The sequence below is a fragment of the Lissotriton helveticus genome, chromosome 8 (assembly GCF_964261635.1).
Source record: "Lissotriton helveticus chromosome 8, aLisHel1.1, whole genome shotgun sequence".
NCBI classification, from domain to species: domain Eukaryota; kingdom Metazoa; phylum Chordata; class Amphibia; order Caudata; family Salamandridae; genus Lissotriton; species Lissotriton helveticus.
This window is the reverse complement of record NC_136069.1, coordinates 1,555,886,904-1,555,912,880: the sequence shown is the minus strand read 5'-3', so window position 1 is coordinate 1,555,912,880 and position 25,977 is coordinate 1,555,886,904. Positions and strand designations below refer to the sequence as shown.

The 25,977-nt window shown below is 48.3% G+C and overlaps 1 long non-coding RNA gene across 1 annotated transcript in view; it reads right to left on the bottom strand.

Moving 5' to 3' along the window:
• The window catches only part of LOC144772048 (uncharacterized), a 127,323-nt gene that overhangs the window by 35,559 nt on the left and 65,787 nt on the right, over nt 1-25,977 (bottom strand). Inside the window, exon 3 of the long non-coding RNA XR_013599617.1 lies at nt 24,532-24,609. This is a non-coding gene — a long non-coding RNA (uncharacterized LOC144772048). The remainder of the gene's footprint in view (nt 1-24,531; nt 24,610-25,977) is intronic.

Here is a 25,977-nt window from a genome sequence, read left to right as displayed (position 1 = left end):
CACACAACTCTAGCGTCCCGGTCAACAGTGTTTCAAAATGCACCAGGGGTCTTTCAGCAGTCCATCCCTATTACTAGGCTAACCTCTGTAATATAGTCCACTCCTAATCCCTACCTCAGCCCTTCTTCCAGTGCTCAGTTCTTTCGCCTCTCTTTCCTGGGCCGCAAGTTATAGCGAGTGCTCCCTCGCACTTCGGGGTCTGAGAACAAAATTGGGGGATCACTTTCAAAAGAGGTGGCTTCCGTTGTTTGAGCACTGTGACCAAAAGAAGCCTCGCTACTTGTACTCAGGGCTGGCTTCCGTGCGTTCTCGTTGTGTTCTTCCCCGGTCAGTAAAGCATCAGAGAAGGGGAGGTATCGAGGGATGCACTCCGTCTCGTGATCTGCGACGCCACCTCGGACCCACGCATCATAAGGTAGTGGAAGGGGGACTTTCTTCACATGGGAGGCATGCGTCCACGCCTTCCGACCCTCCACTCGAAATGCGGTGCGGGTGGTGAGGAGCACCAACTTTGGCTCGGACCATCTAGGCTCCAAACAGGACCGCTGGTATTTCTTCACCACAACCCAGTCCCCTGGGTTGATGTTATGGCCAGGCCCCTCAGGCAGCGGCTTCAGTGTGTCTGCTACCTGCTGATGAATAGAACGAAGATCTTTAGTCAAAGCATAAAGGTAATCTGTCAACAAAGGATATTCTATCTCTGAGAAACATTTAGGTCTAGGAACACCCCACACATTTGCGGGCCTGCCAAAAACAACTTCATGGGGGGAAACTCCTGTCTTAGAATTCACTGTTACTCTTGTGGAAAGTAGGGCAAGGGGAAGCGCATCTGGCCAACACAGCCCTGTACTCTCCTGTATCTTGGCCATTTTTAATTTTAATGTACCGTTAAATCTTTCAACCAAACCCGCAGCCTGTGGATGTTGGGCTGCATGGAATTTTTGAGAGATTTGTAATCCCTTACAGATCTGTTTCATCAGTTCAGCATTGAAGGACGTGCCGTTATTGCTCCAGATCACTCTAGGTAAACCATACCTACTAAAATACTCCTTGATCAGCATCTTAGCTGTCGATATGGCTGTAGAGTCTTTTGTTGGAAAAGCCTCCACCCACCTACTGAATGAGCATACCACCACAAGGACGTATTTAAGGTTATTCACCCTTTCCATTTCAATGTAATCCATCTGTATCACTTCAAAGGGGTAGGATGGAGGTGCGAAATTACCTACGGGGACAGGTGTTCCCTTCCCAGGTTTATGTCTTATGCAAACCATGCACTGCTGTACCAAATGTGTCGCCACCCTGCATATTCCCTTGGCACTTATATGGGCTGGTCCATGAGCCATCGTCACTACTGGGAGGACATATGCGTCCGGGAGCAACCATCGTCGTTTGTCTGACACATCCGTCCAACATTCATCCGAGTCCAACCGCCCCCCTCCATCCTTCCATCGTCTCAACTCCTCTTCAGTTGCTTTCTCTTGCATGTTCCGCACACTCTGTACAGTGTCTGCAAACATGTTAACATCTGGTACCCACCTAGCTGGCCCTGCCACAAACATTCGTGGAAGTTTTGTCCTAGCAGTTTCTTTAGCTGTTTGATCTGCAAACGCATTTCCTCGTCCTACATCATCCACCACTGCTTTATGCGCACTACACTTGATCACAGCTAATCGTTTGGGAAGTGTCAGGGCTGTCAATAGTCGTAATAGTCGTAATATCAATGGGCCATTTTGAATTTTCTGTCCATGTGATGTAAAAAATCCCCTCTCTGCCCACAGTCTCCCATAACTATGAGCCACGCCAAAGGCGTATTGGCTGTCAGTGTAAATGTTCACATCCAATCCTTCACTCAATTCACACGCACGCATCAATGCTATTATCTCTGCAGCTTGAGCTGAGTTGTACGGGACTCTAGAAGTCTCCACCACTGTTTTTAACGTCGTGACGGCATATGCTGCTGTTGTGGTACCATCTGCTAATTTAAAACAGGACCCATCAACATACAGCTCCCCATCAGGATCATCAAGACGTTTATCCATCAAATCTACTCTTCCTTTTGTTTCCTCCTCTGTCCGAAACAAGCAATCATGGACCTCATCGTCTTTTTCATCTGAAGGGAGAGGTAATAGCGTGGCTGGGTTCAGGGTGGCACATCTTTTTATCGTTACATGTGGGGCAAATAATGTCATCTCATAACCAGTTAGACGAGCACTAGTTAAGTGCTGCGTCTGTGTCCTGTTTAACAAAATGTCCACGGCATGTGGTACCATTACTGTAAGAGCTGAACCCAATACGAGCCCTGCCGATTGTCTTATTGAGACCGCAGCAGCCGCGGTAGCCCTTAGACAGCTCGGCAATGCTCTTGCCACGTTGTCAAGCATAGCAGAGAAGTAAGCACAAGGTCTCTGTTTCCCACCAAAACTCTGAGGTAGGACAGACAACGCGCAACCTTCCGCCTCGTGCACGTAAAGTACAAAGGGCTTCTGGTAATCGGATGTTCCCAAAACAGGTGCAGAACACAAAGCAGTTTTTAGTGACTCAAATGCTTCTTGACATGCTGGGGTCCAAGGCAGGGGTTCGCGCACTTCTTTGGTAGTCAGATACAGAAGGGGTTTTGTTAGTAAAGCATAGTTAGGTATCCACTGGCGACAGTACGATGTTATGCCCAAAAATGCGCGCACCTCTCGCTGCGTGTTAGGTACCGCCATGTTAGTTATCGCCTTGATGCGCTCCGGCGTCAGCCTTCTCCCGTCCGTCGATAGGAGATGACCGAGGTAGGTAACCTCCTGTCGACAGTATTGGAATTTAGGAAGGGACACCTTGTGTCCTTTAAGAGCCAAATGGTGTAACAATTTAACAGTAGACTCTCGGCATCCTACCTCAGTGTCTGAGGCAATGAGAATATCATCCACATACTGCAACAAGACATTCCCCTGTGGGAGCTCCAAATCATCCAATTGTGCTTTCAAAGCTTGACTATAAATACTAGGACTCTCTGTATAACCTTGGGGAATTCTACAAAATCTAAAACTGCGGCCAGCCAATGAGAATCCGAAGAGATACCGGCTATCTGGATGCACGGGGATACTAAAGAAAGCATTCTTAAGGTCCAGTACAGAAAAATACTTAGCTGAGGGAGGTATCATTGTCAAAATAGTAGTAATATCAGAGACCACCGGGTACTGAGGCTCAACCACCTTGTTAATGTGGCGTAAATCAATCACAAAACGATAGACATCAGGTGTACCCTCGCCAGCATCACATGAGGGCCTCTTAAGGATCGGAAGGATGGGGCTATTACAACTGTTAGAATCTGTTTCCTCGACTACCCCAGACCGAATCAAGTCCTGTATTATTTGCAACAGAGCCTTCTCCCCATCCCTAGATATTTTATACTGGGGTATCCGAGGTAGCTTCGCTCCCACCTTAACTTTTATGGACACTGGGGCAATGTCCATTTTTCCCACATCAGTATCGCTGCTGGCCCACAGACTCACAGGAACACCCTCCAACTCAACCGGGAGGGGCTCATCTTTCGAGAAACACTGCTGCACACGCGCGACAGAAGGACCCAACGTGAGGTACACACCGTCTGGAGAACAGTAAATTGTAGCATTCAATCTTTTCAACAAATCCAAACCCAGTAAATTCTCACCACAATTCGAAGTTAAAAGGAAAGGAGAGTCAACAGTGAAAGGGCCAATCGTAAGTGCAAGAGGCTTAGAGATGGGGCTAACCACTGGGGTACCGGAGAACCCCACGGAAATATTAGTCTTGCCAGACAGAGCCGCCCCTTGGACCTGGGAACGTGCCACAGAACTTTTCGTAGCACCTGTATCCACTAAAAATTTCTGAGGGGATCCCGACAAGTCTGCCGTTACATAAGGCCCACGTTGATCAACATCCACAGAAACAGGTCCCGCGCTCTGCCCTACGCTGTCCTAGTTATAAGAGAATCCTGTCAAGTCATCCATGGCATATGCGTCGCTGTAAAACTGCCGATCTCTGCAATCGTCACCCTGCCTTTGAAAGTGTTGCCTATCTCTTCCTCCATCAAAATAATTCCCTCCCGGTCTCCTGCCTTCCTCAGACTGTCTAACATCCTTATTCGCGTCTCCCCGACCCCGTCCTCTGCCAGGTCCAGCAGCGGACCGGAGCAGCGGACAGTCTTTCCACCAGTGCCCCTCCTGTTTGCAGTTGGCGCACTGGTTTGGTCCCAAACGCTCTCTTTTCTCTCCCCTTCCGTAGCTACTTTCTCCTCGACCAACCGTCACGGGCGGGGCTCCACGTCCCCGCCCCTTCGCCACTTGCTGCAACAATACTTTCGTCTTCAAATCATTCGCCTTCTTTTCTTGTCTGTCCTTATTCTCATTTTCTCTATGCTCGTAATACTGGGCCATACTCAAAATCCCAGAGGGAGTGGATGTCGTCCATGTACTTTCTGACGCTTGCAATCGGGCTGATATTTCTGGCAACAGATTCGTTACGAATCTGTTCACAAAAAGGCGCAACCCACCATCTTGAGACATATCCTGCCCACTAAAATCCATGAACGTTTCCTCAAAACGGGTGAAGAAATCCGAAACTGCCTCATCCTTCTTCTGTCTGCAGGCCGTCAACTTATCCCAATCTACCTTCTTAGGTGGGATGAGTGAGTGCATGTATTTTATTATACACCCTGGCAGCGCTAGTATCTCAGCCTTCGGCTTCTCTCCTGGCTTTCGCTCCTTATCCCAATCCTTGAATTCTTCCCAGGTACCACCCAGCTCCTCTCTATGATCTGAACCCTTCACCTGTCTCCACACATCCATGGGAACCAATAATCCGAAAAATAATTCAATATCTGCTAAAGTCATGACCGTCGAGGAAGCTGCCTCTGTTAATTCTTTGTAATAAGCCGTTGGATTTTTCCTCGAGTCAGGCAACTGAGCCTTCAAAGCTAATACCTCGCTCCTTTTTCAGGGCGTATACACCCACTGTTCCTGGAAATGAGCGTCGATACGAGCTCGGGTCACAACCTGTGTTGTCGGGTCTATTATTTCAGGTACCTCAGGGTGAAACACAGGGTGTACTTCACGCATTGGATGTATCCCAGGGAAATGGGGTTCTTCCGCTGCCGGTAACTCATTTCTGTATTCTAATAAGTACCTCAGACTACGGAACACCTCTTTTATTCGAGTGTTAGCCCTATAAGCATTATTCTTGATATCACGAAGAATCGCCGGCGCCTCCCCACCATATCCCTGTTCCCACAACGCTATCAATGTCGTCGACATGTGCCACAAAGCTTGATGCTGCATCAAAGGCTCATAGTCTTTCATGGTAGACCAAATGTCTTCTAATGAATAAATGTTATTCCTGGCCCATTGACAAGCTTGATTAGCAACCATTGTCTTCTCATCCAACCCAACATTAGAACGCGTGAGTAACTTCCGTACCTGAGTAAATACTCCGCCTCCCGCTCCTCTAGTGGGAGTTAGCAACGCGCTCTGAGGGGTAGTACTGGCAGAAACAGTGGGGATAGCGGGACCAGCGGAGAGCGCCGGGGAGAGCACAGCAGACGCAATGGGACTCGTCGCAGAGAGGGAGAGCAGAGGTGCAGTGGCAGAGGGGGAAGTTTGTCCAACCACGGAGGAAGCAGGTGTACCGGACAAGGGAGGGACACTGACTTGGGGAACTGAAACCACCGCCTGAGAGGCGGAATCCCCCAGCACGGGGTACAAGGACTGCGGGGCATATGGGGGAGGGGGTCGAGTGTTCAAAATGTCCTCCATCTCATCTTGGTCATCTTCTCTCACTACATAGCTCTTATTATCTAATAACCTAAAACGTCTATCTGCGCGCTCAATTCGCAGCTCATTCTCTGTCTTAGTGTGTTCCCTGGCCTTCTGCGCCATGGTCTGCGCCGCTCTCTTCTGAGCCACCTTCTCCTCCCTTATTTGCCGTTCTCGTACCTCCTTCTGCCACATCCGCAAAGAATCGAACATGCTCTGGCGGCTGCGCCTAGCAAACAATCTGTCTTGTAAATAATCTAATTTTGCTCCATCAAAAGAGCCAAGCAAAGGCCACTGCAAATCCACATTATCCTTTGTATACTTATGCCACAAAGTAGAAAACAAAATCGGGGGTAAGCCGTGCTTAACGTACATGTCGAAATTCGGAGAGCCCTCCACCGGGGCAGGTTGGCTCTCAGCCAGTCTAACGTCTGAGACATCACCACAGCACCCTAAACACCGTAGTTTACTGAAACACGGCATTCTGTTCTCACACAATCACACACTAGCACAAAGACTCACACTCGCATACTTACTCACTTACCGGTAGGTCACACTCACAGTTTCAATACACGCTACATGAAATCCGTACCAAAACACGTGTTACCAATTAGGACAAGGCCCGTCGACCAAGTCCTGGGGAACCTGGACCCTACCGCAGACCGAACAGCGCACACCCGCTATTCCGAGACTGGGGAACAAATCCGTCTCCTGGGCAACACTACAGATCGGCATGCGCTACACTACATGGGACTCGTCGCTCTCCCCGCAAATCACCACCCTAGGTGTTCGGGTGAGCCCCAAGATCCTTCCACTGCAAGCCGCCCGCCGACTGCAGTATTATCCAGTCGGATTATTACAAACCAACGTTCACCCAATCTCCATCAAGTCTGTCAGAGCGCCACTTGCACTCTGAGTTCCCCGGAGCACACTAGCCCCAGGAGTACACCGGCTCCTCCAATCACCAGAGACACACCGGTCTCACGGAGCACTCCGGCTCCTCCAAGCAACAGTCGGACCACTCACCTTCTATGCGCGGTACCGACCTCTACCGTTCTCCACCTCCGGCTGCCAGGACCAACACGGTCAACTCCAAAGTTCCGCCTTCCGGACTCCGGCGTAGGATCATGGACCGGGACCTCTTCCGATCAGCAGGGCGGGGCAGCGCTGCGAGAACCAAGCTCGGCATCAAGTGGGTACCCGGGCCCACCGTGCCGACCAGAGGGCCCCCGGCCTTCTGCTACCCACTTACGGGTGAGAAAGGTTTTAATCACGGAGTTCCTGTTCGGGCGCCATCTGATAAGCGTGGCTCAATTCCACCCGAGTGACTTACCGCACTCACCTATAGTTACCCAATGATAAGCCAGCCGGACAGTGGAGAAGAATAACAAAACAATTTATTAGGCCACAAACTCCCATATGAGAGGGCCCTGTTTGACCTCACCCCCAAGAGTGCGCCGAGAAGGACTGACCCATATCATCACAGTAACAAATTATAATACGAAAAGCAGAGTAAGGCACGCCCATTTGTGGAAAAGTACTGGACCCCTGAGATGGTGAACAATGGTCTCATACAGTAGGCATCTGCACCTGGAATTGCAACATTCTGTTATCAGACTCCAAGGACACGGAGCCAGGCCTAAGCATCTCCAGCACATGAGAACGGAGTGATAAGGGGTTTCGCTAGTAGTTTCAGTCACAGTGGGCCGAGAGGCAAAACTGCTGACATGTGGAATATTCCTATTCCTACGGGAGGGGGAATGAGCAAGTGCAACTCGCATGAAAATGGAGATGCTTCAAAATGGTGGCACACAGGCTAAGCTAAGAATAACTGTAATAATGTCACAAGCGTGAATGAATAACTATCGTTAGAATAGAAACGAAAATGCATAAATGAATATACCATTTGTTAGACACACTCTGCTAACTTATAAGCATACTATGGAAGTGGGCGGGGCATTGAAAAGTGAAACCTATCATAAGTGCACCACTTACCAGTCCATAAACCTTTCCTTTTCTACCTGTGAGCCACCTCTAAGGTAGGCCCAAGGGCAGGGTGCATTGTAAGTAAAAGGTAGGACATGCCCTAGTGTTGTGGCATGTCCTGATAGTGAATTACAGCCAATTTTGTTTTTCACTATTGCAAGGCTACCTTTCCCCATAGGCCAGAATGGGCAGTTTGATTATAACATCTTATAATCCTAACCGACCCAGGGAACATGGTAGAAAAAGGAATTTAGTATGCCTGAACTTAAAATACATCTTTTAGTGAAGGTGATTTTTACATTCTGTGTTTGAATAGAGAGTAGGGGGAGGAGATTTCCTTTCAGCTACCTAGGCCAGGTCTGCTTTAAAAAAATCCGGTCTCCACCTCCTGCCAGGAAGATGCACCAGTGAGGACAGAACTGGTTTTGGCCAGGTACAGACACTCTCTGTCTTCAGAGAACAAAGAAATTAGTAGTATATATATTGGGGCCCAGACCCCAAGACTTTAGATAACTTCTGGGAATCAAGACAAACCTTTGCCAAGGAGAGGGACCAAAGAAGCTGAAGGATTTGACTGCCCGTATGCCACTGAGCCATTTTCTGGGGTTGGCCGCCTGCAGTGGGCACTTATTTGCCAAGGAAAGGAAAAGGAACTTTTAATGAACTTTCATCATCTTGAAGAAGAATCTCCAAGGGCTTGAAGTGCGCTTGCCTCCTGCTGAAGTCTCAGGGATACAAGACTTCACCAACAGCTCCCCCCTGAATTTCCTTACTGGGATATCTGTCTGCAGAAGCCTGCGTACTGTTGGGAGCTTGAAGTGCAACGCACGAGAAGAAGCGTGTCACCTGCCGCAGCTGTCGTTGCATCACCGGAGAAGCGTGTCGCCGTTGCATCACCGGAGAAGCATGTCCCCGTCGCAGCTGTTTGTCATCGCATCACCAGAGAAGCGTGTCGCCATCGCATGGGCTACTGTCGCATCACCAGAGAAGCGTGTCGAAGGGCCTGTCGCAGCTCATTAGTTCCTGAGTCGCTGCATGGTCGTCGGGCATTCACGCATCACCTTCATGTCGTCGCATCGCATCAAAGGTGCCAACTTGTCGCATCGCACCAGATCATCGCATCGCATTGAGGCGCCATCTTGTCGCATCTTAACCAGAACGCAATACGAGATAGACGCATCACCTCCTCTCTGATAAGGAACAGACGCATCGCCTACATTGCGCAAGCACGGAGGAACAGACGTATCGCCTCCCCCGAGGCAAGAAACCGACGCATCGTCCTCCTTGCAAACCTTTTGTTTATCTTGCGTTACGCATCCAAAGGTACTTTGTGAGAAACGTGTCGCATTTACCATCAACTTTGAACTAAGCTATTTTTACAATCTTAAAGTCATTTTCTCTATACTGTATTGTGGATTTTTGTCATTGGGGTCTGGTGTTAAGTCTATATAAATAATACTTATTTTTATAAAACCTGTGTGGTGTACATCTGTATTGTTTTCACCATATTACTGTATGTGTTCACAAATGTTTTACACACTGCCTCTGAGATAAGCCTTCCTGGTCGTGCCAAGCTACCACAAGGTTGAACAGGGGTTATTTTAGGACTATAGACCCCTTACCCTGACTAGAAGCAACGGTCCCTATTTGGACAAAGGTGCAAACCATTGCCAACTAGAGACCCCCAGTTCTAACAGTGCTGATGTGCAGATTTGATGTGGTGTGTGGTTTAGGGTTGGGTGTAGGCATTGCTGCTGCTTGTGTGATATGTGTGTTGGGAGTGGGGCTTCAAAACGTTGTTTTTGTGGGGGCTGCTAGAGAACTGGCAGTAGGTACAGGGGAAAGTCCCTGCATGGTGTGAGGTGCCACTCAGCAGCTGTTGAGGGGACGGTATCCTGGGACGAGCATCTAAGGAGTGCTGAAGAGTATCGCTGGGCCCGGACCAGAGTTTCTGGGGCTATGCGCAGTCCAGGTGCAAATGGGCACAACTGGGGTTGCCTTTGGAACATCACAGGTGTGCCAACCGATGCACATGCCCACTGCACATTTGTGTTGCAGCTTCCAATCAGTAGGTCCTGGTAGAGTACAGGATGTTGAGATGTCATTTCCTGTGCTGATGGGTGATGGTAACTAGAGTCCACTCACTTTGCTTCTACTTATGAAGAGCAATTAACATATGATCCCAATATTTGTGTGCAACACAACTATTAATTATGTTTATCTAATGTCATATATTACTTCTAAAGTATGCAAGGCACTTTAACTCCCAAACAAGGGAAATGACAAAGTGTAAGTGGATAATGTGATATATATTGTCTTCTACTGTTTTATTGCACACAGGTGTGCCGAGAAACGTATTTCAAAGTATAAATACATATCAACATTTTGCTCTTTTTATTAAGTTGGGCTTTGTGAGTCTCAGGTATGGTGTGATAGCTGCCATACTGTAAGTATGATGAAACATATTAGTTACTTAGGTGTATGTGGATTAGGTAAGTGAAGTATCTGATGGTGTTTGGAATTATCAATTATTATTTGTAGATCTGGCTCTCCATGAAGTACAGTAACAGCAATGTTCTTTTGATACCTTATCATTTATGTGACTGTAAGTTATGGTTTTTAACCTACAGGTAAACGTTAATTTATTATGTATGATGTAATTAATAATTTCATATAAACATTATGTAGCGAGTAAACATGTATCATACGTAAACAGACATATACTAATTCTTTAATGTCTATAGATACATAATCTTTTACTTGTATTTTAATTTAACCATGTTTCATTAAGGCATGAAGTAAATCTTGATGCTGGAGCGAATACTGGAGAAAAAGAAGACACGTCTGTATCATATGGAGGAGATAACTACATATTTCTGGGGTATGGTTGAGAGCAGAATGGAAAAAAGGGAACGAAGAGCAGCAGAGTCACAGTGTACAGGTGCAACTGGAGGCAAAGCACCAGCACCAGCACATGCATCCAAACACACAATGTCAGGAGGCAGGGCACAGATTAGTGCTACCGGCTCTGGCACTACTGTTGCCAAAGATTCAGAAGTTCCTTTGTTATTGCTGAAAAATTATAAAGTGTTAGGGAAACTTTTGAAAGAGATGAGGCTGCTCAGAAGAGACTTCAGAAGACAACCATACCAAAAAAACAGAGAGGGTGAAATCATTGATGACTTATACATAAAGAAAAAGCTGATGTTATAGTTTTAGAAAACCATAATCTATGTGAATGTCACATTTGTTTATACAAATAGATATTTTATCATGAGATTAAACTGTCGTTTGACCCATTAAAATCTGAAGACAAAAATAGGTATTTGTGGTTTTAAAAAAAAAATGTATTCCACCTTTTGCATTTTATGCATTCAACAAATGAGCTTTCCTAATTAGACCACATATTTTGGGAACATTTGGCCAAAAATGTATATTTTCTGATGTGCAGAGTTAAGTTATTGAACATGCCAAGTTGAGGAAAATCAGAAAAATGGTCAGGCGATTTAGTCGATGTTCCTTAAGTAATTTTGCCCGGCGTTAAACGCCTCTAATACCATACGAAGTTTATCAAATAAAGAGGCAGGTGCTGGAGACAGGAAGACAGGAAACAAGTTTTATTCCGACGGAGCAGAACACATCAGATCGGACAACAAGGTATCGTCTCGAGGTGCTCTCTAGCAGCCTCTCTGAGGCCTGGCCTTTTATACACTGGTTTACGACATGTGACCGCTCTTTATTACAATAAAGACATTGTGAAGTAATGGAAAAAAGATATCCCCGGTACCCCCCAGTTCCGGCTCATTCCAACACGTGGTTACAGTAGAGGTCCTCACCCCCCATACAATAGGAGGGGGCTATCACGCAGCTGAGTGTTCCGCCGATTCCTTTGGAATGTGTGCGCCTGATCGAATCTCAGGAGGTGGGGAGGTCATGATCAATAGTAGCTCCTTTGAAGAGGGGTGAGTGCATACAGTAGTGGGCAATAAACTGTATTCTCAGGCTAAGGGATGACCAGCGGTCCGTGCAGACAATCGGGCTCAGAGGAAGGGGTCATCAAAGGAGAGATATTCATGAAAGGAAGGATCGGTGGGGACAATCGAGCGTAGAGGAAGGGTTTATCAAAAGAGGGGTATTCATGGAAGGAAAGGAGGTGTTGGTCAGGCGCGGGGTGTGATTCCCAGAGACAGAGTCATGCGGAAGGGGGGGGGGGGGTTCATGACTTGTGCATGTGAGAGCGGGGGGAGCCAGGGTGCATGGGGGATGCTTGCAGGGTCAGGGAAGTGCACTGATGATCGATCGTGAACAGGGAGACCATGGTACCTAAAATGGCTGTCGTGTATGTTCATACATGAGTCTGAGGAATGGGCAAGATGGCGCAGATGATGTTCAGTTCACGAACTAAAATTCCACAGTCCTCCCTTTCAACATGTCTCGCCAGCTTGTCAATTCGGATCTATCCCCATAAGACCACGTATTTCTATCTCATAGAGGGGACTCATGTGCCAAGTTCTAAAGTCCAAAGTCTTAGAGCACATACAGTTAGAAATGAGTGAACACAAAGGTGGCAAACATTGAATACCTAAGCAACACCCACACAGTACCACGACTGGTATCAGTATAAATGTAAACAACCTCCATCCCCAGTCCTTCAAAGTGTCCCAAAACCAGCTTCCAAGCGACCATCCTTCTTGCTCCTGGTGAACCTCTGAGGATAGTCTGTGGAGGTGTTCGATTGCTTTGTAGACTGAAGGCGAGTTATCTGGCACGTAGGTGCAACAGCTGGAGCCGATGATGCGGCATGCTCCTCCACGGTCGGCCAGAACCACATCTAGAACAAGGCGCTTTTGAAGAGCCACCAGGCGGACTGCCTGAAGCTCAGCCGTGTTGTTAGCGAGGATGCCAGCCGTGATGTTAATGGTTGTTTCTACTGCCTGAGTCAGGTGTCGGATAGCGCGGCTATTTGCCATTATTATTATTCTGAGTTTTGTATAGCGCCTGGTTACCTATAGGCATCCCAGCGCTTACCAGAACATAACACTACTAAAGAATGAAGGGATTAAACAGAAAACAGAAAAGTTTTTAAAAGTTTTCGAAACCGAAGCAGGCTAGCTTCCGAGCGCAGTTGTAGGGGCAACGAGTTCCACAAAGAGGCCACATTTATTGAAAACCTTCTGCCACCCGTTCTTGCCTTCTTCACCCTGCCAACCTGAAGGAGATGTTGATCGTCAGAGCGAAGAGAGCGAGGGGCCTTGTAGGGCTGGACCATCTCCCCCAGAATAGGTGGACCTACCCCGTACAGGACTTTGTGAGCGATACAAAGTGACTTAAATTTCACCCTGTCTCTCACAGGGAGCCAGTGCAGTGCCCTCAACGCCGGGCGAGCAGATTGACGCCTAGGGAGACCCGTCAGAAGTCTGGCTGCCGCGTTCTGCACTTGCTGCAGTTTATTCAGGGTAGATTCGGGTGCACCCAGGAATAACGCATTGCTGAAATCCAGCCGCGAGATGATAAGTCCCTGGATGAGAAGCCTTCGGGTGGTCACTGGGAGCAGAGGCAAAATCTTCTGGGCTGCGCGGAGCAGGCCACACGCCAGCAGTCTTTTTGGCATGAGTTTTAAACGATAGGTCCTGCTCCAGCCATACCCCCAAGCTCTTGATCTCCCGTTTGGGGGGGGGAACCGGTCCCAGACAGTCTGGCCAGCTGCTGGGGGACAAAGATGGAGAGGAGTTCCCCAGCAGCATCAGTTCCGTCTTGGAGCCATTTAACTTTAGGGCTGAGCTGCACATCCACGTGTAGATCTTCTCAAGACATGTGTGCAGCCGGTCGGGATGGTACGCCGACTGGGAAAGGCCTACCACCAGCTGAGTATCATCAGCATAACTGATGATTTTAATACCCAGCGGCAGTACCACACTCTCCAGGGGGGCCATGTAAACGTTGAATAAAGTAGGGCTCAGTGAAGAGCCCTGTGGCACACCACACTGGAGAGGGGTTGAAGATGATTTTTCATGGCCTTCCCACACCTCAAATGAACGATCTTCCAAAAAGGAAGCGAACCATTTGAGGGCCAGACCCGTGACCCCCACCCCTGACAGCCGTTGGAGAAGCACCTGATGGTCCACGGTATCAAAAGCAGCGCTGAGGTCCAGGAGGATCACTGCCACTGATCCCCCCGCATCCAGCATGCTCCTAGCATTCTCCACGACCGCCAACAGGGCAGTGTCAGTCCCCTGACCGGGACGGAAACCCGTTTGGGAATCGCCCAGGAGGGAATTGGCTTCCAAGAAGTCCGAGAGGCGTCTGTTCGCCAGCTTCTCAGCCACCTTACTGATACCCGGAAGCAAGGAGATAGGCCGAAAGTTGGCGAGGTCAGCGGGATCAAGGTTAGGCTTCTTCAAAAGCCCCACAGAGGAACAAGTCCCTTCACCGCATCCAGGAACTGTGCTCCGGTGGAGTCGGCTTGTCCAATGTCTCCGGCGCGCTTTTGCCGGTGATGGTAGGCTGGGGCCACATACGTGGGGGGGAGAATGAAGGCGATGTAGCACGTACCCCTCCAACCTTTCGGGAGCCAAGTGTAAGCTTTGATGCCACAAACAAAGTACATATTCGGAGAAGCAACAAAGGAGGGGGGATCAACTGAGACCAATGTTCGGGTGATGTGGCAGGAACTGTGACCCACCAACTGTGTTCCCTGGCCTTCGAGGCACACGAGACCTGTGACATTGATGACAGACAGGGCCACAGTCAGAGTGGCAGCCGTTCGCTTCCGCAGGTAGGAGAAGGTGGGTCTAGCTGGATTGTGGAGCACGTGCATTTCAACTCGTTCTTTGGCAGGGATGTTCATATGGAAGGCGGAACCTGAGGTCACAGGACAAAAGGGGGCAGACGTCCTTCCTGTTTTGTTCAGCCAGAACCCATAGTAGAAGTGTGACACTGTTTGACCAGAAGCGGCGTTGTCCTTGTGGCTTTCCTGCAAGAGGATCAACCAGGCAAGGCAGGAGCCGTGAACTGAGAAAGGAGAAGTGATGAAGGGGATGGAGTGTCCAGTGGCATGCGGGAGCAACCCGCAGACCCAGCAGTTCGTGGCATTTGCAGCAAGGTTGTGCTGGTGCAATAATTGCACGAAGGAATTGTTCCAGAACTCCTTACTCCTTTCTCGGAGCTGAGGCGAAAGGGAGATCAGGTGATGCTCTTTCATGGTGGTTGGCTGTGCAGTGGTCGGCAATATCTGATGAGCGGGTGTGCTTTCCTCCAAGATCCAGAAGAAAGTCATGAGGAGGAGGCAAAGGAGGAAGAGAATGAAGAAGGCGATTGTCTTTGATTTGTGCAAATTGTCAGCCTTTGGGTTCCTGTAGTGGGTATTTCCGGTTGCTTCCATTATCTTCTTATCTGGCGCTTCCATCATCTTCTTATCTGGCGCTTCCATCATCTTCAAGGTGCTCGGTAATGGGCAGAACCACAGACTTTGTTTAGCTTCTCTCCGGGTAACCCTTGGTTGTTTTAGGCCACCGTTCTGAGATTTTAACTTAGTCCGTGGTCTACTTAGCCGAAGCTCCCTCCTTTTCGACGCAGGAAATACCCTTCCCGGGATGGCACAGTGGGATCAGAGAATTTTGCAAGTTCAAGTGCCTCGGTATCAGGATAGCAGTTCAGTGATGGCCGGTCTTTGTTCAGGAGCTCTTCTTGGGTGTCGACGTTTTCTGTCGTGGCCAGGGTCGAGGAGACCTTCTTGCAGTGGTGTGCGTGCAGCCAGTGCCTTTTTCCCTCTACTCGAAGAGCCGTCCGAGTGGTGATCAGTACTTGCCAGGGGCCCGTCCACCGGGGTTCCAGACTCTTTGCCCGTTGAAAATTCCGGACTAAAACATAATCTCCCGGTTGGATATCGTGACCGGGACCCCTGGAAGCATCGGGGATGGCCTGCTGAACCTGTTGATGAATGACAGACAACGTTTTAGTTAATTTGCACAAATAATCTGACAGCAGGACGTCGGGGACGTCGTGAATGGAGGTCGGTTTGGGGGCAGTCCAGAGGTTCATTGGTCGCCCAAACACAACCTCGTAGGGGGTCAAGTGGTGCTTAGTGGGAGTGGAGCGCATCGATAGCAATGCCAGTGGGAGGGCATCTGGCCACTTAAGTCCTGTGGTGGCCACTATTTTGGACAGTTTCAGTTTTAGTGCAGCATTGTGTCGCTCAACTAGGCCAGCGGATTGGGGGTGGAAGACCGCATGGAACCTCTGCTTTACCCCCAGCCCCTTCAAGATTAGTTGGATAACTTCAGCTATGAAGTGGGGGCCATTGTCGCTCCATAAAATTCGACAAAGGCCGTAGCGAGGGAAAAACTCTTTCAGTAGTACTTTGGCAGTAGTCATGGCAGTGTTATCACGGGTAGGAAAGGCTTCCACCCATTTGCTGAAGGCGCATACAATGACTAATACGTACTTCAAGCCTTGGCATCTCTCCAGCTGGATGTAATCCATCTGGAGGACCTCAAAGGGGTGGTCGGGGATCCCAAACCCTCCCCGGGGTACCACAGTTCCTTTCCCGGGGTTGTGTTGTAGGCAGATAAGGCCCTGCTGGACCAGGCGTTTGGCTGAGTCGAGGATTTTGTTGTTGTGCCAGACTTTGGAAATGAGTTCAATCATGGGGGCAGAACCTATGTGTGCAGGGGAGTGTGCCATAGTCAGTATGGGAATCAAGTATGAGTCAGGCAGCAACCATTTGTTCGTGTCTTTTGTCCGCCAGCAGCCTTCATCGTCCTTTAGACCCACCCGTGCCCATTCAGTCAGTTCGTGAGGTGTGCTGGCCGACTGGAGGTCCCTAATCGTTTCCCTAGCGTCAGTCCATTTTTCTGCTTGTGACCTGGTCACATATATGCGTGTCGTCGTCCTATTCTCAGCTGTGGTTCGGGCAGTGATGTCGGCCAGTGCGTTTCCCTGTCCAACTAAGTCCGTCACCTTCTTGTGTGCCTGGCATTTGATCACTGCTAATCGTTTGGGGAGGAGAACTGCTTCAATCAGGGCGGAGACTAGATCTCTGTGAAGGATGGGCGTGCCGTGGGACGTCAGGAATCCCCTTTCCCTCCACAAGAGCCCAAAATGATGAACCACCCCGAAGGCATACTGGCTGTCCGTGTAAATGTTCGCCGTGGTTCCTGCTGCTATGATACATGCTCGTGTGAGGGCAATTAGCTCTGCCGCCTGTGCGGATCGTTGCGTGATGCGGGCTGTTTCAACTACTGTTCGGGCTGTCGTCACCGCATAGGCAGCTGAAGTGGTGCCGTCTGGGAGTTTGACACAAGAGCCGTCTACCCATAGTTCTCCATCAGGGTCTGTAAAAGCGATGTCTCGGAGGTCAATTCTACTCCTGGTCTGTTCGTCCGTGAGGGTCACACAGTCGTGCATTGGGGGCACATCGGGGTCATTTTCAGGCAAGGGCAACAGTGTAGCAGGATTCAAAGTTGTGCATCTCTTCAGAGTGATGTGGGGTGCAAGTAGAGTCAATTCGTACCCCGTCAGTCGTGCACTAGTCAGGTGTTGAGTCTTGGTCTGGTTCAAAAGGGTGTCAACTGCGTGGGGTACTAACACCGTGAGAGAGTTCGAAAGTACAATTCCCTCACTCTGACGGATAGAGACAGCAGCGGCGGCTACTGCTCGAAGGCAGGCAGGTAAAGCTCTGGCGACTGGGTCAAGAGTGGCAGAGAAGTAAGCACAAGGGCGTTGTTTGGAGCCGATGGGCTGAGTTAGAACAGACAATGCGCATCCCTCCCTTTCGTGAGTGAAGAGGGAGAAGGGCTTGGAGTAATCTGGTGTTCCTAGGACGGGTGCCGAGCAAAGGGCATCCCGCAACTCCTTAAAGGACGCTTGGCATTCGGGGGTCCAAGGGAGTGGGAAGGGAACATCTTTGGCCAACAGGGAAAGTAGGGGCTTTATAATGAGACTGAAATTTGGTAACCATTGTCGGCAAAAAGAGGTAAGGCCCACCAATGAACGGACTTGCTTCTGTGTTTTTGGGATGGGGGTGTCTAGGATGGTTTGGATTCGGTCAGGCGTAAGTTTCCTCCCTTCTTTGGACAGGAGATGGCCTAGGTATGTCACTTGAGGCTGGCAGAACTGCAGTTTCTTTTTGGAGACTTTGTGGCCATTCTCCGCAAGAAAGTGCAAGAGTTGGATAGTGGCCGTGACTGCAAGTGGAGTGGTGTCGGCCGCCAAAAGGATATCATCGACATATTGGATCAACACCACTCCATCTGGTAGCTGGACGGCATCCAGCTGTCTTTTGAGGGCCTGGCTGTAAATGCTGGGACTTTCAGTGTAGCCCTGGGGAGCTCTACAAAATCGGTACGAACGATTTTTTAAGGTGAAGCCGAAGAGATAACGGCTGTCTGGATGGATGGGGATAGAGAAAAATGCATTCTTGAGATCAATAACGGTGAAGGTGGTGGCAGTGGACGGGATGAGGGTCAGAATGGTGGTGATGTCTGAGACTACGGGGTACTGTGGCACCACCACTTTGTTGACTTCTCGCAGGTCGATGATGAAGCGGTACGCTTTCTCATCTCCCTCACCTTGCTTCTTAACAATGGGTAGGATAGGGCTGTTGCAGACATTACTAACCACTTCCTCCACCACTCCTGCATCTACCAGGGACTGAATAATCACTACCAATGCCTTCTCGCCTTCGGGCGATATCCGGTACTGTGGGAGTTTCGGGAGTATTGCGTCTGGTCGAACAGTTATGTGCACAGGGTCGATCATCATTCGTCCTACATCCGAGTCGTTTCTGGCCCATAGGTACAGGGGTAGGGTGTCGAGCAAGGATGGGTCAGCATCAGTTATAGAGTACATATGTCGTGCGGGGCGGGATCTGGACATGCTCGGGTTGTCGTACAGGATGACTCGGACTCCATCTGGGGAACACCTAATAGTAGCTCGGAAATGTTTTAGTAAATCAATACCCATAATGGCGTCAGGGGAGTTGGAAGAGAGCAGAAATGTTGTGTCAGTGGGGTTGTTTCCTAGGTCAAAGGAGATAGGTACAGACAGGGGATTAGTGGAGGGCGTTCCATCGAAACCTATCGATGTAATGTGTGAGCCAGACAAGGGTGCCCTTGGAATCAGTCGCTTTGATAATACACTACGTGTCGCTCCAGTGTCTACCAAGAATGGAGACTTTGTACCCAGGACCTTAGCGGTGACGTAAGGACCTTGCTGGTCAACACAGAGCTCGACTGGATCCCTCCCTTGCCCCTGGCAGTCCTATGCGAAGTCGGGAGTGTTCTCACTGTCAGATAGTTGGTACTGGTTCTGTCGGGGACGGTCAAATGTGTTCGATCTTCCTGGTCTGTCGCTGTTGGTGTCGTTTGTGTACCCCCGCCCCTGCCCTCTAGTCCTGGGGCCATTCGTCATGTCCCTCGTTTCTTTATTTTTAATTAGTTCCAGAAGAACCGGACATTGAGACTTCCAATGCCCGAATCCTTTGCAAAATGCACACTGATTATCTTCTATGTCCCTACGTCCAGAGTAGGGAGTGGGTGTGCGGTCCTTTGGGGGTGGATTTCTAGGGGCGATTGATTGGTAGCTCCCCCTGTGTAGTTCTTTCCCGACTGCCACCCCTTGTATCTGGGCTATCATCACCCTTTCTTTCAAATCTTTCTTCTTTCTCTCGATTGCCCTATCATTCTCATTCTTTTGGTGTTCGTAATATTGAGCCATTTGGAGGATAGCGGCGGGTTTGGAGGCCCCCCAACTACTCTCGCTCGTTTGTAACTTTTGGGAAACCTTTCGTGACAGACCCTTTACGTAGTTTTGCACAAATAGGTGTTGTCCGGTTGCGGTGGTCATGTCTTGGCCACTGTAGTCGGAGAACACCGTTTCAAATCGGGAGAAGTATTCTGATACGTCTTCCTGGGGTTTCTGACGGCAAGCCGTGACTATTGACCAATCTACCTTTTTCTCTGGGATCAAGGTTTTTAGTTTCTGAACTATTTTGTCCGGAAGTTCCAGTATGTCTTTTATCGGTTTCCTTCCGGGCTCTCGTCGTCTATCTAGCTCACCGAGTTGATTCCAGGTATGTCCGAACAGATCTGTGTGATCGGCTTTCCGGATTTGCTTCCACACGTCAGCCGGCAGACATAACCCGAAAAACAAATCAATGTCTGCTAGAGTCATTATCGTTGAACCCAAGGCTGTGCCTAATTCGGTGTAAAATGCTGTCGGGTTCTTCCTTAAATCAGGCAGGGTTTGCCTAAAGGTTAAAATATCTTGTCGATCCCATGGTTGGTAAACCCAATTGTACACAACCCTCCCTTTTGCATCTGCGTGGTTGATATCGTCGTTTGTTCCCTGACCTCTTGGGGGAACCCAGTAGGGGGCGGCTTCTCTGATAGGCATCATAGTGTTGGCTACTTCTAATGGGGACTCAGCCGTTTCAGGGACTCTGGTTAACCTCTGGTTTCTGTTCCGTGAGGTGGCGGAAGACTTCAAGCGTTTGCATGAAGAGGTCCGTCACATCGCGCTCAGTCCCATCTCCAACATCGACCTTTCTATATAGAGCCGTCAACTTAGCAGGACCCTTATTTTGATACCTATCCTCATATGCGTTCAGGGTGTGGTAGCTGAACCGTAAAATGAAATGCCGTCTGTGGCTACCGGCATGTGAATTGTGCATATCCATCGTATTTTCTTCGCTCTCCTTCCGTTCTACCAGTGTCTTTGCTATCTTGTCAATCCCATCCCGCTCGTCTTTGCTCAACCTATTTGGTCTGGCTGTTGACTGCTTGCTAGTCTCGAGTTCCTCTGATGTTGTTACCAATGTGGCCGGTGCGACGGCCGTAAGAGCCGGGGCACTAGCGCTAGGGTCACCCTCGCCCGCACTCAGAACTGGTAGGTGCTGTGCCAGCATGTAGATAATCGGAGGACCTAGCAGTAACTCGTCGTTTGCCCGTTGTTTGGAGGGCATCTCCGGGTAGAGCGTAGAGGGGGTCCTAACAGGGCATTGGCCTGCCGACCCTGATTCTTGCGTTTGTCTAACTTCCTCTCTCCTTCTTATTTCTTCATCTAGTTCCTTAGCGGCCAGGTGGGCTGCCTTTCGTAACTCTTTCCCTATTTTTGCTTCTTCTCTTTTCCTTCGTTGCTCTGCTTCTTTGCGCCACATGCCGATACTATCGAGCATGGTGGGCGTTGCCTTATTTGTTCTAACAGCTGCTTCTAACGTTTTTATTTTATGATCATCAAAGGAACCTATCAGTGGCCACTGACTTTCGGGGTCCTTTTTTGTATATTTATGCCATAACTTACTATAAGCTATAGCGACTGGTCCTTGTTTAGTGAACATGTCCTTATTAGGGGTGCCTTCCAATGGAGCTGGATGTTTCATCTCTAATAAGCGGTCCGGGTTGTACCAACTACCAATCAGTGGGGAGAAGACAGGCATGACAGATTACAACGGGGGACAAAGGTCCGCACTACCTATCTTTCACTATTTGCAAAGACTAGACAGAATATTGCTATTCTACGTTATTTGCAAGCAGAGAACCTCAAAAGAACTATACTCCAAAACAATCTATGTTCGGACAATCACTCAGTGGGGAGAAAAATAGGTACGGCAGATTACAATGGGGGACAAAAGTCTGCGTTACCTACCCTTCACTATCCGCAAAGGGAGATAGAATATTCCTATTCCTCCCCGTTTGCAGGCAGCGAATATCTCAAAGAGCGACAAAGCAAATACTAGTATTTCAATCAATCAAACAATCAATCAATTCGCAATTCGTCGTGTGTCACGACCTTACCCGGACCGCATGGACAGTTTCTCGTCTTCCGCTTCCAGCACCCGATCGTCCTCTACTCTCTGTTGCTACCGCGGCACTCCTGATGGTTCCCAGTCAGGACCGTAGATCACTCGGGAGAGGTCTGCTCGGAACCAGTGAAGTTCGGATGATCGGCTGTCAGACGAGGGTCTATCGGACAGGAGCTCTCCCGATCGTTGCAGTCGTTCACTCTGTCGTCGGGACCTCTCCCACTGGATCCACGTGTCGCTGATGGGCCCTACGTTGGGCGCCAATTGAGGAAAATCAGAAAAATGGTCAGGCGATTTAGTCGATGTTCCTTAAGTAATTTTGCCCGGCGTTAAACGCCTCTAATACCATACGAAGTTTATCAAATAAAGAGGCAGGCGCTGGAGACAGGAAGACAGGAAACAAGTTTTATTCCGACGGAGCAGAACACATCAGATCGGACAACAAGGTATCGTCTCGAGGTGCTCTCTAGCAGCCTCTCTGAGGCCTGGCCTTTTATACACTGGTTTAAGACATGTGACCGCTCTTTATTACAATAAAGACATTGTGAAGTAATGGAAAAAAGATATCCCCGGTACCCCCCAGTTCCGGCTCATTCCAACACGTGGTTACAGTAGAGGTCCTCACCCCCCATACAATAGGAGGGGGCTATCACGCAGCTGAGTGTTCCGCCGATTCCTTTGGAATGTGTGCGCCTGATCGAATCTCAGGAGGTGGGGAGGTCATGATCAATAGTAGCTCCTTTGAAGAGGGGCGAGTGCATACAGTAGTGGGCAATAAACTGTATCCTCAGGCTAAGGGATGACCAGCGGTCCGTGCAGACAATCGGGCTCAGAGGAAGGGGTCATCAAAGGAGAGATATTCATGAAAGGAAGGATCGGTGTGGACAATCGAGCGTAGAGGAAGGGTTTATCAAAAGAGGGGTATTCATGGAAGGAAAGGAGGTGTTGGTCAGGCGTGGGGTGTGATTCCCAGAGACAGAGTCATGCGGAAGGGGGGGGTTCATGACTTGTGCATGTGAGAGCGGGGGCAGCCAGGGTGCATGGGGGATGCTTGCAGGGTCAGGGAAGTGCACTGATGATCGATCGTGAACAGGGAGACCATGGTACCTAAAATGGCTGTCGTGTATGTTCATACGTGAGTCTGAGGAATGGGCAAGATGGCGCAGATGATGTTCAGTTCACGAACTAAAATTCCACAAAGTGTGATGGAAACACAGTGAAACATATCTTATTATGGATGCAAAGTAATGACAAAGGTAATTCATTTGTATCAAACGCAGGACTTGACCAAAGTTCAAAACTTAGCTGCGTGAAAGGGAGAGTACATGAATGCTACATATTTTATGAGATATGGGCTTTTCTGCCTTCTCCTTGCACTGGTGCACTATGTTCAGTCTAGCATCAACGCAGACATCGTTGCGTCATTGTGCAAGGGTGGCTGAATTACTAGCAGGATTGTTTTTGGACAGATAAGTTCACCTTCTGGCATAAAACCAATCCTTGTAGGTTTTTTCCCCTTTCAACATGTGACGCGGAAGCTCCACACATAGAAAGATGATTTAACATTGCAATTACATCTAAAGCTCATAGTTAACATTACTTGAGAAGTCATTGTATTTTGGCAAACCTTTCAACATCTGAGAAAGCACCAAAATCAATGGGAGGATGCATGTCAACACCCATGCTCCAACCATGGAACGCCTCCCAAGTTGAAATATAATGTCCTGCTGCACAAGCAGCTGCCTTGTCTTACATTTCTTTACAAAGCTATGCAAGGACATGATAAACCACCCTTGCATGGCATGGTAAATATTACTGAAGACTTTGCATTGTCCTTCCATCACCTTTAGTGACACGAGGACAACACAAAAGCTTCATACAAATCGACCTTATTATGTACACATCCTCACACATACATTGGCAGATGCAATGATGTGGATGTGATGTTGCTATGTTTGGCTTATAATCTTAACATACTATTTACATTTATCAATTCTTCTAGATATGTTAACACACATTTGACTTCACACAGTTACTGCTAAGGAGCATACCTTCAGATTCATCAAACATAACATTCTCTTGCCCTGACACACATTTTTCTCATGATCTGCAGTCTCTGGACCTTTAAATCCACCGTCCCACTCTGGACCAATGACAGCTGCTACTTAATCGTCCATATGTGTCAGTTGTATGCTGCATTCAGGTCCACCTCCTGTTCCCATAGCAGCACGCCTATTCTGAGCCATTTTTGTTTTGCATGACGTTTGTGGTCGTGCCAACGTTTTTCGCACTCCACAACTGTCCTGGTTGTAAGTGCAACCACATTTATTTTTTGTACTATAGCATTCGACAAAGCTGATTTCTTGGACTGAGGAAGTTTAGAATTTACAAAAATCTGATGTTCTTGCTTAGTCAATTCTGATATTAAAATGTCAACCTCCTCCTTAGTGAATTTGTACTTTCTTTTTCTACTTACATCCTGTGATCCTTCAAAGGACACATTATGAGTAGGATCCTGGGTAACCTGATGTGTGGGAAAGGTCTCCTCAGAAAGTTGATTCACTGCTATTCTGCATTATAGCCATGTTCACTCTGTTTAGCACCATGTTCTGTGCATTTTTGTAGCTCGCTTGACACACGGACACTTAACACTGCATCACAACACTTTTTTAGCGCTCGTGTAGCTTGGCGCTGTCTTGCATTGTAAATATTGCACTACGCTATATTTTTTACGCATGCAGCACAAGGCCAAAAATGTTTGACGCAGCGCATGGCAAATAAACCTTTTTGAATCTGTGCCTCAGTCTTTTAGTCAGTGTTGCATCACTAATGTGCACAATTGCATTTCCATGGGAAGCACCCCCACATCGCCTTCCATCTACATGTCACTATCTCATGAGGAGTCAATTTAGTGGTAGCATTGGGATTACTGCTCATTCTTAGAAGTGCTATTGGAAATGCACCTACCCAAGTCAGTTCAGTCTGCATATATCTTCCCATTCTTTGCTTTAAGATTAAAATTCCTCTTCTCCACCACGCCTGCTCCTGTAGATGGTACACACAATGAAACTGTTATTATCACCAGGGCCTTACATACACACTGTACCAGTTTATCAATGAAGTGTGGAACACAGTGCTTAATTTGTAAAATAATAAGTGCCATAGCTAAACAAAAATTCTCAAAATCTTGTTACCAGCTCTGCCAAACATGGGGTTGACATTTATGTCAGCTACTAGCAAAAGCTCCCTGTCCCTTACTTTTACCTTTTCAGGTTCTGTTTCATCCCTGCTTTCTCCTCTTGTCTCTGTTGTCCAGTCTTTCTCTTCCTCCTCCTTTACACCTTTTCTGCCCCTCTCTCATTCTGTCCCAGTCCCCAAAAATGAGCACTGGTGGCCACCACCTGCAACCACCGGCTCAAATTAATCACTGGAAATGGGAGCCCTGGTGACGGCCTGGGCCTTTACTTTGGCTCTTCCTGCCTTGCTGCTTTTTCATTAGCAAACAGCCCCAGGTTTAACTATGAGCAGTAATTATGCACTGAAAGCACCCGCATATTGTTAATTTGGGGCTAGAGGAAAACTGGGATTACTTAGAGAAAGACAGTGCTGTGTAAATCATGACTAGGTGTTATTTTTGGTTACAGCTGTTGGAACCAGTGCATTATTTTCCATATTGACCACTTCACTCAAAGAATGTCAGTGGCAAAACTAAGCCTCCGCTTCTAGCAGCAAAGTACTGGCTTACACTTTATTGTGGTACCTTCAGGTGAAAAGAGCATAACATCAGGCAATATGTTAATAGGGCAGATAGAATGTAGCATTCTTTTATTCTGTCATGCTCAGGTGCCTCAGTGAGGCAGAACTTTATCTATTTGTTCCACTTTGTTTACTGAAGTCCCCCACAGTTACACGTGTAGACCACCTCAGACTGTTATGTTTACTGTTGCAGTCCAGGCTGTTACTTAGCTGTAGTCTACCGCGTCCTGTCGGGAGGAGGTGCAGATCTCCAGTAACTGGTAAGGAGAAAGACTGGAGGACAGGACACAAGGAAAGCTGTATACTATCTTTATACTGTTAGGGTAACTAAGCGTGTCTCATTTTATCCGACAGGACAAAGCATCATGGGGATTGAAGTTTCACTTTTGCCATTTTACTTATGGGTCTACAAGGCACAGTATAATTAGAGATCAGTGATAAACTGTTACTGGCTGAAACCCACCTTCATAACATCATGCTAGTAATGCAACTCTTACATTGAACTGAGGTATGGAATGCATCAAAAGTCAGAAGGAAGTGTATTTTCCAGGAACGTGCATGGCACAACAGCATCACAGATGGCGCGGAGAACTGCAAAAGCCTGTATGAAGGGAGAGCCACAGGATTCTAAGGAAATGGGCAGAGCATTTCAAGGAC